Source organism: Schistocerca piceifrons, chromosome 6, assembly GCF_021461385.2.
Source record: "Schistocerca piceifrons isolate TAMUIC-IGC-003096 chromosome 6, iqSchPice1.1, whole genome shotgun sequence".
NCBI lineage: Eukaryota > Metazoa > Arthropoda > Insecta > Orthoptera > Acrididae > Schistocerca > Schistocerca piceifrons.
The window spans coordinates 340486111-340497119 of NC_060143.1; the positions used below are offsets into that span (position 1 = coordinate 340486111).

An 11009-nucleotide genomic window follows, 5' to 3' on the forward strand; every position below is an offset into this window, starting at 1 on the left:
ATGGTTTTTCTGAAGAAAGTATGAAATAACAGTACCCGCTATTTACACAGCTTTCATATTACTACTTTTTCCACACACACACACACACACACACACACACACACACACACACACACAAAGACGTACTACGAATGGGAAACTCGGTGGCAAATACTGCAGCAGAGAAAGGACTGTTTCTTCACTTCAATTCAGCATACTGTACCAATAAAACTGTGTATACAGCCATAAAAATCTCCCAAGTAAATATTGATCAATAATTATTAGAATAAGATTTGGGCACACGTCTTTCCCTACACATCCCTGGACTGGAGCGACAGACTCACCCACATGTAGCAAATATCCAGATGATGATGGGGATCTTGATCATATCATATTTGGGACGCTCCTGATGTATACCACATCAAAATAAACTGCAGGAAAACCTCGTAAAAATTATTTCCATGACAACAAATATTAAAATGTTAATGAGTGAGAACAACCTCAAAATTAGCTTTTTAATAATTTGTTACAAAAAGCCGATATAAAACTGTGACATGTCAGAGATGAAATTTGTTATTTTATATATGTACAAAATAGCTGTTGTCATGTCCAGTAAGCGGTCTAGACATAGGAATCTGAGGATGGTCCATCCATTCAGCAACATGGAGAATGCTAACTGAATATTTGGAGTTACGGAACTCAGTCGGGAAATATATGAACAAATAGGCAAGACTTGACTAACTACAAAATCTTTAATGCTTGTCTGATTAAAACTGAATAAGCAACCTGAATAAAAGTACACTTTTCCTAATTGTCCAAAAATCTCCTGGCAAGAGGTACATGGCGAAGTGTGAATGCAGGCAGAGCCAGAGTGAATACTAAAAGTCCAGGCCCAGGCCTGACCCACACATATGTCCCTCCTAGACATCTGTGTGAACTGAACTCTTACGTCCACCTTTATATTGTGTAGTAGTCCACGCACCCCCTTCCACATTAGTGCTTTTGGCTTCTGCCCTGGGGGATCTCATGTGTGACCAGATATGGTAACCGTCAACACACTGTTACACCGCTTGGCTGTCCATGTCAGCTCACATGATACCTAGTGAGTATACGGAACATTTCAGAAAACTTATTCATTCTGGCTGCTATTCTATTGCCTTTCAGGCACTGTATTTTTGAACATACAACACTGTATGTTAAAAATATCTGGCTATTTGTTTACTGCAAGAAGTCAATAAATTTAATTCAAAAAACTTGTTTCTGGATTTTGTTTGGGTAAATAACTGCTGTGCTGCAGCTTCTCCTGACTGAAGTGTTGAGCGTGCAGATGGGTTTTTTAGTACCATGACAGGTCGGAGTCAGGAATGCATGAGCAGTTTATCCTTCATTTATAGACCAGTGCCCTCCATGCAGCAATACAGCAGTAGCTGTCATGGTCCAGCTTGTCTCACAAACAGTGTATGATGTCCTCGCAGTGGAATGCTGGTCTGGTGCCAGCAATGCAGCCGCTGCTAAAGACCCTTACACACTAGCTTTTAGTCACAGCCTTCATCAGAAGAGGAGAGAGAAACACACACCATTCGTTCACCCAAGCAAGTGCGCACCTCATGCATACTTGACTGCAAACTCTGGCAGCTCAGACCAGAATGCATTTTATTAACAGGTAAAACTAAACTAAACATTGTCCGAACAGGCCTTGGAAGGCCCAATGGTACCGACCGGCTGCTGTGTCATCCTCAGTTCACAGGCATCACTGGATGCAGATACAGAGGGGCATGCGGTCAGCACGCCGCTCTCCCGGCTGTATGTAAGTATACAAGACCGGAGCCACTACTTCTCAATCAGGTAGCTCCTCAGTTTGCCTCACGAGGCCTGAGTGCACCTCACTTGCCAAGAGAGACCGGCAGACCGGATGGTCATCCATCCAAGTACTAGCCCAGCCCGACAGCACTTAACTTCAGTGATCTGATGGGAACCAGTGTTACCACTACAGCAAGTACGTTGGCTTTCATAACAAATAGGTAACTACAAATTCTAATTTACAATGAAAACTTGATTTGATAGTACCAAGAAATATGAAGACAAGCATTTTCCATAAAATTACAATTATATATGTGTTAATTAGCATATATTGGATAAATTTTATACTTAAATGATGTAGGTATTCAAACTGAAAAAAAAAAAAAATGAACAAAACAAGACTCAAACCAGCGATTACTATTCTCAGGTGCTTTGTGAATTACATTTCATAGCAGTCTTGTAGAACATGTACCTTTGTTTGAAAATTTGCATCGGCTGAGAACTGAGCTCAGCCCGCACGCCCCACATGTGCCAGGAGAGCATTCTACCACAGTACCACCCACACTGCCCGTCAAAACACTGACCTTAATCTGAGGTATTAACGATACTCAGAAAATTTCAAAGTCGATTTTCTCAAGAATTTTTAGGAGCTGCATTGAACTGCTTTGGGAAATAGACATTTGTGTTCTGAATTTCACATACTATAAATATAAGAAATTACAAAAATCCAATTGCCACGTGCTCTCCTTATGAGTTACCATGCGTCAGTGGGCTCTATTTGAAGTGTGGAACCATCACGGTTAGCCGTTGACTTGCAGATCATTGCTCAGTGAGAGCCATTGTGGTCTAACAATACATTAGACTGATGACTGGCCAGGTAGGTGTGGGCTGTACGTACCTCCAGGATTTCAAAAGATGGCTGTACAGAAATAAAAGACAGACATGAAACATACACACCTCAGTGGATAGAGCATCTTTCCAAGTTTTTGATTCACATTACAGGTGCTCAGTATGGGCATTATTTCTCACATAGGAAACATCAATATGTGCATGCAGTTCATGGAGAAGAATTGTCCGGAAGGCATCACAGCCCACTTAGAAATTTGTTAACTGGGTAGCCTATCTGCAGATGCAAACTAATTCAGTGCAGCAGTATGGAGTAGAGGTATAACAGTGAAACTTGAAGACAGCACAGCCGACAGGTGCAATCTGTAATTATAAGAATTCTGTAAAACATTAGCATCCCTCTCTTTACAACTGACACACTGATACATAGCAATAACATGCAGCAAATTCCCACTCATTCTCTGAAATCTATCATGAGACACGTATGTCCCACTAGTAGGGAAATAAATGTTCTGTGCTAGTGTGCCCATATCCCTCTTTTGTTCAGCGACTCCCATGCCCTACCAATACATAATCATGAACCTAGTTTAACACTTCATTTTGAAACATAGCTGGTACCACAATATGAGCTCAGGGCTTTGATTGTTTACATACAGGGTGACAATTATTGAACTATATGAAATAAGATGGTTTATGTTAGGATGTTCAAACTGCCTCGTTGGCCGCGAGGCATGATGGGAATTAGTATGCACTGTATGGTTTGGTTTGGCAACGGCCTTGCCGCAGTGGATACACCGGTTCCCGTGAGATCACCGAAGTTAAGCGCTGTCGGGCATGGTCGGTGCTTGGATGGTTGACCATCCAGGCCACCATGCACTGTTGCCATTTTTTCGGGGTGCACTCAGCCTTGTGATGCTAATTGAGGAGCTACTCGACCGATTAGTAGTGGCTTCAGTCAAGAATACCATCATAATGACCGGGAGAGCGGTGTGTGGACCCCACGCCCCTCCTATCCGCATCCTCCACTGAGGATGACACGGCAGTCGGATGGTCCCGGTAGGCCACTCGTGGCCTGAAGACGGAGTGTATGGTTTGGTTTAGTGACAAAGCCCACTTTCATTTGGGTGGGTTCATCAATAAGCAAAATTGGCACATTTGGGGGACTGAGAATCTGCATTTCATGATTGAGAAGTCTCTTCACTCTCAGCAGGTGACTGTGTGGTGTGCAATGTTCAGTCATGGAATAATCAGTGCGATATTCCTTGATGGCACTGTGACTAACGAACAGTACTAGAAAGGTTTTGGAAGACGATTTCATCCCCATTATACAAAGTCACCCTGATTTTGACTAGATGTGGTTCATGCAAGATGGAGCTCAACCCCATTGAAGCAGGAGAGTGTTCGATGTCCTGGAGGAGCAATTTGAAGACCACATTCTTGGCATGGGCCTCAATTGGCTGCCATACTGTGCACACTATAGTTTGCAACGAATTTATGTTTTTTAATATAGTTCAATAATTGTCATCATGTAACAACCAGTCATAAATTATGAAGAATGGTTGTGTTGCAAATAGTTGGCAACTTGCATCAACAGCTTGCAACTGTACCGATTCTTATGCATTGTAATGCATGTATTTTTGTACTTAGTCTGAAATGTACTATCGTCACTAACGCTCCACAAGCTCACACCATGTAATAAAAAACTTTGCCAATAACATGACTCTGGGGCTGCGATCCACTCTAAATACTACAAGGTAAACATCGTTGCACCACTGATAATAATCCAAAAGCTAGAGCCCCAGATGAGAAAGTACCACCAGCAAAAAGTATTGCACCACAGGCGATTATCCATAAGTGTACCACATTCGAAAACCACCAACGAGTACACATCTCTCCACTGGCAATAACACTAAGCAAGAAAAAAACCATACTCAATCGTAAACATGCCTTTGGCATGGACAGCCCATGTCCATTTCGCAAGATACCCCCATCAGTGTCTGTGGCATGATAAAAATCATACCAAGCTCCACTATCTTATCACAAATTGACTTCAGTAGCATCACTACTATTGCCTCCTCACTCCGAATGGTGGAGCAGACCATACTTACACCCCACTGGCTGTGCACGCAATATCAACTGAAGAAACCAAACCATTACTACATTCCAAGACAAATTCTGATAAGAATTATGTCTCCAAGACTTCTGCAGTTATTTCTGAGCCAAAAATGCCATTTTCATTCTGTTCTAACACATAACTTAGCTGTGGCGTGACAAGCTACTAATACAGCAATGCTCAAGTATTAAACCGACCAGTTTTACTATAAACACAAGAGGTATCTGCGAAGAAATTAGCACATTCCTATCCACAAGGTAATTTTCTATGTGTAAAACATAAGGGGATACCAGTATGTCTCAAATTTGCAGTAAATTATCAAAGTGTAAATACTGTACAGAAAACTACAACTGCCAGGCTCACTAATCAGATGTCATAGGAGAAGATCTTATCCTCTGATTATAATAATTAATCATCCAAAAACTGTAAGTGCAAACAAATAAAGAACAATACATTAACTGATTACATAAACGAAATGGAAAGAAATGATTCTTGACTCTAGCTTAATGCTACAACGGTACAAGTCTTTCAATGTTTCAAGTTCAAGTGTGTTTGCGTGACCTATCCTACGAACTCAAACAGGTCTGAAATAGATTAGGCAAAATTTGTGGCACAGATGCTTTTGCTTATTCACTAGTTGAAAGCTATTGATGAAGACTTTTTGTCCATCCAAAACTCTCATTTCCAAGCTTTCTTGTCCCATGCATCCTCTCTCTCCGCACTTGCTACCCACAAAGTCTGAGAGCCAGTTCTACAATATTTCTATGTTATTTCTGGGCTCGCGGAGGAAAGTCAGCTACTTTGAATCAGATCTTTGGGCTTCCTGTATTTCAGCATGGCCACTGGCATTATTCTTGTGACTCTATGTGGCAGCTCATTCATTACATCTGGGAAATCATGTAAGAAGGTATCCCAGGCGTGGTGATTTTTTGGGCAGTAGATGCGGCAAAGATTCCTGAGGCTTTTCATTATTCTCTCTGCTGGAGATGACTGGGGAAGCCTTATAGATGCATAGATTGGCCTTATCCTGTGCTGCCTCAACATAGCCTTCCATTTGTTTGAGCTAAACTGGGGTCCACTGTTGGAGATGATTTTACCTACATGTCTTACTTGTGACAGGAAATCTTTGCAAAAGTCTTTGCTCACTGTTTGTGCGGTAGCCTTCTTTAGTGGCATCAGAGGGGCATATTTAGATTTTAGCTCCGCAACAAGTAGTACTCGTGTGTGCGAGAGGTTCCATGTAATCTGTGGCGGCCATATGCTTTAATTTCGTCAAGATGACAGGGCATTGTGGGACCTGCATCGCGACTGTTGTGTGTTTCAATTTCTAACGTGCCTGAAGCCGCGCACACACTGCCACTGGAAACATGTTTCTGTTGGAAACATTGTTTTCTGCGATGTTTCCGACTTTGTTTCTGGTGTCTGTTTCCGTCCACACTGGCGGCAAACATTTCTCACGTGTTCACGCCGTCTGCAGTGCCTCTTGTGTTATTGTGATCGTATCATCTGCTGCTGCATTATGTCTGGTGTCGAAGAAACAATAATGATATGTGGAGCTGCATTATTAATACTAGAAGGTTTACTCAAACAAAATGAAAAGCGTCCTCGTCGTTGGTGGAGAAAAACATTCTATAGAAGAACTGGCGGAAATAACCTGCTACGTGAGCTGAGTATGGAAGACGGCTCTGGTTTCCGCAACTTCACTCTGATCTCACCTACCGATTTTGAATATCTGGCAAATATGATATCACCATTTGTTTAAAAAAAAGACACGAATTTCAGGAAAGCTATTTCAGTCAACCAAAGGCTTGCAGTTATTCTTCCTGGCAACAGGAGATTCATTTCAGAGCCTTGCGTATTTATTTCGCATTTCGAAACAAGCAATATCTAAAATAGTACCTGAAGTATGTGGAGCTCTGGTGGAAGTACTGAAGGATTATGTAAAGGTAAGTAAATGAAAAACATCGTTAAATAAGCACATTTTCGAAGTGTTATTATTTCTCAATTACATTACATAATTCATCAAACACAACTTCTTCAACTGCGTTGTCACTGTAGCTTGTAAATGTAACAGGGGAATTGTTACTTGATTATGATGATGATGATGATGATGATGATGATGATGATGATGGCCCTGCCACATTCATACCCGTTTTTGACTGCTCACTTTCCAAATACGCTACATGTTGCTGCATTAATACATCATTAAGCAAAGCCATTGTTTTTGCTCGTTCTAACTCGGTCAATTTCCGTAAAACTGATGCCAAATACTGCCCATACGCACTGCATTCATCGTTCTTGTCCTCTTCTTGTTTTTGCAGCACTTTATTTAACAATTGAGACGCAATCTTGTAGGGTTGCTGCATGTCTTTTTTCGCGCCCATCCTTATAATTTTTGGTGGTGGAGGACTGGAAGGTCCAGCTACAACCTCTTCATCCTCATTTGTGCCCTCTGGCGAATGTACGAAAACCTGAAATCAAATTTCTTTCTTTCAGATACCTGCGTCTGAAAACGCCTGCAGTGAAACAGCATGTTTATTCTCACAGATTCTTCAGTTCCCCCATTGTGTCGTAGCAATTGACGGGAAACGTCTCGTGCTACAGTGCCCTGTTGGTAGTGGAAGTGAATATTATAATTATAAAGGTTCATTCAGCATTGTGCTGCTCGCTGTCGTCGATGCCAGCTACAACTTTTTGTACGCTGATATCGGCTGCCAAGGCAGAATATCAGATGGTGGTGTGTTCAAAAATGCGAGCATAAATGAGTTAATTAACAAAAAGAAACTTAACTTGCCACAAGCTGAATGCTTACCAGGTGGCACCAAGGCCCTACGATATGTTTTTCTAGCAGACGATGCCTTTCCCTTACAGGAAAACTTGGTAAAGGTTCAAAAGAGAGAGTTTTTAATTGCAGACTTTCAAGGGCCAGATTGGTTGTTGAGAACACTTTCGGCATTATGGCTTCAGTTTTTCGTGTGTTTAGAAAACCTATGTTGCTACAACCGGAAAAGGCAGAAACTGTCACACTTACAGCTGTATGTCTCCACAATTTTTGAAGGCGAAATTCTGCGGCAAGGAACCAGTACACCCCACATGGAAGCTTCGATTTCTACGATTTACAAACAGGTGAGATGATTCCAGGCACATGGAGATGAGATGACACTGCATCAGTTTTCATTTCAGCACAGTATATACCAAGGAAAGCTGCTTCCACAAATAAACAAATTCGAGACGAATTTGCTAATTATTTTTTAAGCCCACAAGGAAGTGTACCGTGGCAAAATAATTGTCTCCTTCGGCTCACGTACATCATCCAAGAACTGCAGCAACCGATAGCCGAACCAGTTCGAGTCATATGCAGTGTTTGCACCACTACCAGATGGTCGGCTGGAAATAATTTTTCTTTTCTCGCGCCTGTACGCAATCACAAGCGATCGTATCTTTTTCTCAACACTTCCCTTGTCCGTGCCAAAAGCTGCTGCAATTTTCGCAAGTGCATCGTATTTTTTAACGGTGTTTTTGTATTCCTTGCTCCGGACGCTCCATAAGCAATCCTCCCCCTGGTACATTGCAATTAAATCAACAATTTGTTGCCTTGATCACTCCATTATTTTACAAAAATAAAGCGAAAACTTAAACGACAGTAAACAGAAAACCACTCAACAGTTGACGACACACACACACGCTAGCGCCGTGCAGCGGTGACAAGTGGTAGCTAGCCTGAAACATTGTTTCCTTTGATCTGTACCGACACTGCTACGGATAGATGTTTCTGTGTTTCCAAACATGTTTCCAAATGGTGTCCACATCAAGCTACCGGAAACATGTTTTGAAAACGTGTCAGTCTCAATGTGTACGCGGCTTGACACACTGCCAGTACTCTCATTATCCTGATTTCCATATTTTTAAAATAGCACTGTGTGTGTAGTTGGAAATAACACTTTATGGCACAAAAGTGTGCATAACTCAAGTGTGTGTGTGTGTGTGTGTGTGTGTGTGTGTGTGTGTGTGTGTGTGTGTGTGTGCCATATAACCTTCTTTATGCGTTCAACAGGGATGCAGTCATGCCACAATGCATCTTCCCCCTCGCCACGCTAGAAAAGCACCCCTTTACATAACAAACAGAAGTGCCTAACCTTTGTTTCTGCATGGTCCTTGAGTCTCTCCATCAGGAACGACAGAGAGGGATCTCTCTCCTGTTGTCTGCCAATGTCTTTCAAGCTCATGGCTACATAATTTTCAAGTTCTACCTTTTTTATATAGTACAGACAAGTCTTTCTCTTGCAATGGGTTCACACTGTATTTCTCCAATCCTTTAGGTGATTATGACAGTGCATCATCAATGATATTCTGATCCCCAAGTATGTAAGTGATTGTAAAATCAAATTCTTGTAATGAGGGAACCCATCTTGCCAGTCTTTTATTGCAGAATTTTGCTGTGAGAAATAACTCTAACTGCTTGTGGTTGGTGTATACTCTGGTTTTTCGTCCACACTAGAAGAGTCTGAATTTCTCGAAGCCCCAGATGACCACCAGTGCTTCCAACTCGGCGACTGAATAATTTTTTTCACATTTACTCAGAACACGGCTTATGAAATCTATGGTTTTGTGTACCATATTACCACCTTATTGGTGCTTCTGGAAGATCATAACTCCCAGCTACAATAGGAGGTGTCTGTGGCCATACAAAATTCCTTTGCTACTCTGGGGTGAGACAAGTTTGGCACATTAATGAGAGCATTTTTGAGTGTTTGAAATTCATCCTCAGCCATGTTGTCCCATACCCATGTAGACTTCTTTCCAGTGAGTTGGCAAAGCCATGGTGTTGCCACTTGTTTTATGTGTATAAACCTCTTGTGGAAATTGACAATACCAAGAAACCCAAGCAGTTGCTTTTTTTGTTGTTGGGATAGGAAATTTCACTATTGCTTCTATTTTCTCTGGATCTGGCAAGATTCCTTCTGCTGTAATGACATGGCCCAGGAATTTCACTTTGGATGTCCCAATATATGATTTGCTAATATCTGCTGTTACACCACACTCTCTGAAGGTACAGAGGATTTCCTATAATGTCATACTGTGTTGCCTCCACATCGGCTCTGCAATCAGTACATCATCCAAAAAGCTGGTGATCCTTTGTTTGATTGAGTCACTAAGGATTCTGTCTAGTAATCTCATGAAAGCAGCCAAAGGGATGTTCAAACCAAATGGTAACCAATTGAATTGACAACATTAACGGAATCCTAGAATTGCTGTGTATTTCTGGCAGTCAGGTGGGTGGTTCATTTGGCAGAAGCTTGACTTTAAATCAATCATGGAGAAAACTGTGACTCCATTGAAATTTTGTAGCACCTCTTCTAGCTTTTCTGGTCGATGCATTTTCAGTTCAGTTACATGCTGGTACATGCGAATCTAGCACCAAGCAAATTGAGCCAACTTGTTTCTCAACCACAGTGATTGGATTATTGTATGTGGAGGTCACTGGTTCGGTAGTATCACTGTCCAGGATTTTCTTAACCTCCATGTACACTCTCTACCAGTATGCCAGTGGCATTGTGTAGGAAGGCACAAAAAATTTGTTGTAGTCACATATTAGAAATTTCTAATTGCATCTGTCTCTGGCAAGAATACATCTTAACAGACTCTCCAAATCACCTTGTTGTACATTGGGATATTGGCTGGTTTGCTCGACATGCAGTCTATTACATTGTGCACTTCTTGTTGAATTTGTGTCACCTCTTGCGCTGTCGATCTACATCCACAACGACATGGTGGCCCTAAAGCTCCTTCCCCATTGGTAGTGTAGCCCAGGTTTAAACACTCTACCGGGATCTGTGTTCGTACTATGTTGTGTGTAAGTAAGAATCTGACCACTCCCTCTTTTTGCAGGATACGATCACCTCGCCCTACATTCAGAACAGCCTGCTGTCGATTTAAGAAGTCTATTACAAACACTATCTCAACAGACAGAGTGGGGACGACCAGGAAGTTTTTTTCTAGCATGTGCCTTTGGCAGTTAACCACCAGTCAAGTTTGAAACTGCATTTCAGTGTGCTTCCTCCATAAGTCACCTTTTATTCTTGTTTTATTGATTTTGAATGCAGGATATGGGTGCTTTTCAATGTATATATTGTATGCACACCCTGATATGGCCGTAATGTGGTTGCCATGTCACCTGCAGTTACATGAGTGATGGGATGTAAATTCTGTCTGCTAATCACCTCTTTTTCCTCACGCAAAAATTCTCCTATGACCTCATACTCTGACCCTG

General features: G+C 41.7%; 1 pseudogene; it reads left to right on the forward strand.

The window, feature by feature from the left end:
• The first annotated feature begins 3392 nt into the window (after positions 1 to 3392).
• On the forward strand, positions 3393 to 3510 carry LOC124803903 (annotated as a pseudogene).
• The last annotated feature ends 7499 nt before the right edge of the window (positions 3511 to 11009 follow it).